The sequence below is a fragment of the Aethalodelphis obliquidens genome, unplaced genomic scaffold (assembly GCF_003676395.1).
Source record: "Aethalodelphis obliquidens isolate GAN/ISIS:26980383/991018 unplaced genomic scaffold, ASM367639v1 scaffold9, whole genome shotgun sequence".
Lineage (NCBI taxonomy): Eukaryota > Metazoa > Chordata > Mammalia > Artiodactyla > Delphinidae > Aethalodelphis > Aethalodelphis obliquidens.
Window position 1 is genome coordinate 14,768,202 of NW_020837953.1, and position 3,449 is coordinate 14,771,650.

A 3,449-nucleotide genomic window follows, 5' to 3' on the forward strand; every position below is an offset into this window, starting at 1 on the left:
CCACAACAAAGAGTAGCCCCCGCTCCCCACAACTAGAGAAAGCCCATGTGCAGCAAGGAAAACGCAATGCAGCCAAAAATAAATAGAATTACAAAAAAAAAAAAACCCCAAAAAAACACCTCAAACATCTCCTAACCCTCTGCTTACAGCTTTGGGAATTACTCAGTTTACAGCTACCCAGTAGTCCTTTGCCTGGCTACATGGAGTTTCATTCTATTCATTTGCAGCTTAGTATTCAGCAACAGACTTAAGCATCCTCTAAGGAGAATTCAGAGCTTTCTCTGGTAATTCCCTCCTCTTTATGATAAAACTAGCCAACACTTTGCTAAATATTCGCTAAAATCTGAGTAATGAGTTTAGGGCTGTTCACTGTAAAATTTCAGCTTTGCTGTATGTTTGAAAATTTAATAGATGTTTAAAAATGATCAGATTACATACAACAAATATAATAGCACCATGTATATAGGTATTTGTGAGGATTATACATCACCGTGAAATGGGTTCTAAGTCAGAAATGGCTGGAAAATGCTGGCCATCCCTGTAGTTAGGACAATAGGTTGAAAGAGCTTCTAGTTAAAGTGGCCCTTTGCCCCATTTTTACAAACATAATCCTTCAGATTCTCAGACGTTCCATTGCCATGTTTGTCTATGAAGCCTCAGTCTTGCAGGCTATATTGAATATCAGTATGCTGATTACTTCTGAAGCACAAGGCTCTCACTTCTGGCATGGCTCACTTTCTGTGTATGACTGTTTACGTATAGGTCTTTCTCATGTGCAACCAGAGATTGCAAACTAGTGAGCCAAAGCCAGCCCATAGATGTGTTTTATTTGGCCTAATGCTTTCAAAAAGTTGGTTGTCCACATTTAAAAATTGGGAGATTTCACATAAAACAATTGATCTGGCAACAGTGGCTGTGCATTTCTACATAGCAACAGTTGACTGCAGTGAAAAGGCAATTTTCCGATGTCTGCTGGGACTGCTTCCCTCAGTTATCACTCAGGTAGTTGTTTGCAACTCCTAGTCCTCAGCTGTCTAATATGATAACCACTAGCCACACAAGACTACTGAATATAAATTAATTCAAATTTAATTATAATTAAAATTTAAAACTCAGTACCTCAGTCTCATTAGCCACATTAGCATATTGGACAATACAGAATAGAACTTTGCCATCATTGCACACTGTTCTATTGGAGAGTGCTGACCTAGCCTGTCTCCCCAGTTGGAACAGGCAACATTTTTCCTATCCCTTGGGCAACATACCTTATTAGTAATACTTCGGAGCCTCATCACTATTTACTGTTTTTATGGGGAAATATGCCATGTCCTAACACTAGACATAAGCTTATGGATGGCTCACAGCACTAGCTGTTGCTTTAAGTCTGAAACTGGCCTCTGTTCTACACATTTGGAACTTATTGTGGTTTATTTTTAATAATTTCAAACTTTAACATTGATACAGCATTGACATCTTTCAGACTCCATTTAAGTTTTAACCAATTGTCTCAATAATCCTTAACAACAAAAGGATCCAGTTTAGAATCACATGTTGCATGTCTTGTCTCCTATCTGAAATGGTTCTGCAGTCTTTCCTTGACTGTCACACCCTTGACACAAGTTAAGGATTATTTTGTACAGTGAACAATTTTATAGAATGTTCCTCAATTTGATTTATCTGGTTGGGTTCATCTAATCTATTTCTCGCAGAAATCCCAATGATACTGTGTTCTTCCTATATTATTTGTCCCATTATTGGTGATCCCAGCTTTCATCTAAGCTGTCTGCGTGTCTTCTACAGTGTACTTTCTTCTTTTGTAATTAATATGTATCCCCTTCTCACCAAACTTTCAGTTGATTCATTTATTAGTATGGCTCATGGATCTGTTTTATTCAGTGAGTTATAATCCAGTACTTTCATTATATATTTTGATGCTCAAATCGTCCCAGATTTGGCTATACTCTTGATATGTCCCTATCATTCTTTGAGCACTTCCTTCTTTCTGGAACAAATGTTCAGGCTCATCTTATACTTTCCCCATCCCAGCCCTGGAATCACCCATTTCTCCAACAAGCCCTGGTTCCTTTTACTGGAGAATGAAGCCCTTTGTGGGCCAAGGTAGGGAATGTATATATTCCCTACATATACAAATTGGCATCTGTATTTACTAAAATTGAAACCTGTATTTATTTAGTTCATACAAATAACACTGCAGGCTTCATTCTGGTTTTATCCTTTTCGATATTTGTAACTCCATTCTCTGCTAGCTCTCATTATCTTCAATATATTTACTTATTGGATCAATTCCCCGTGTATGTATGTAACAAATCTTCCATTGTCGGCACCGCCTAGCCAGGCGCTCTTTTCTCACCCTGCTTTGACTCAACTACCCCTCTCCCCTCCCCCTTAAAAAAAATTTTTTTAAAAAATATATTTATTTATTTTGGCTGCGTTCAGTCTTCATTGCTGTGCGCAGGCTTTCTCTAGTTGTGGCGAGCGGGGGCTACTCTTCGTTGCGGTGTGTGGGCTTCTCATTGCCGTGGCTTCTCTTGTTGCGGAGCACAGGCTCTAGGCACACGGGCTTCAGTAGCTGTGGCACACAGGCCTAGAGCACAGGCTCAGTAGTTGTGGCGCACGGGCTTAGCTGCTCCACGGCACGTGGGATCTTCCTGGACCAGGGCTCGAACCTGTGTCCCCTGCATTGGCAGGTGGATTCTTAACCACTGTGCTACCAGGGAAGCCCCCCAAAAAAATATTTTTAAAGAAAAGCAATCTTGGGGATTTCCCTGGTGGTCCAGTGGTTAAGACTCTGTGCTCCCAATGCAGGGGGCGCAGGTTCAACCCCTGGTACAGGACCAAAGATCCCACATGCCTCATGGTGCAGCCAAAAAATGAAATGAAATGAACCATCTACAGATTTCAAATAATAAAAAAGAAAAAGGGGAAGGGGAAGGGGAGGGGAGAAAGAAGGAAGAAAAGCAAACTTGTTGGACACTGAGACCAAAAACTGTCAAAAGACACTTTTGAGATAAAAGAAACATGCATATGAACTGAGTATTTAATGATATTAAGCAATTACTGTTAAAGTGTGATAATGGCATCAAGGTTAAATTTTTGTAAGTCCTTATCACTGAGAGATATACTTGCTAGGTAATGGGTACATGGGGGTTATTATTCTGTCTATTCTTATGCTTGAAAATTTTAAATTAAAAAAAAAGGACAGAGGGCTTCCCTGGTGGTGCAGTGGTTGAGAGTCCGCCTGCTGATGCAGGGGACATGGGTTTGTGCCCTGGTCCGGGAAGATCCCACATGCCGCGGAGTGGCTGGGCCTGTGAGCCATGGCCGCTGAGCCTGCGCGTCCGGAGCCTGTGCTCCACAATGGGAGAGGCCACAACAGTGAGAGGCCCGCATAACGCAAAAAAAAAAAAAAAAAAGGACAGAAGGCAAGA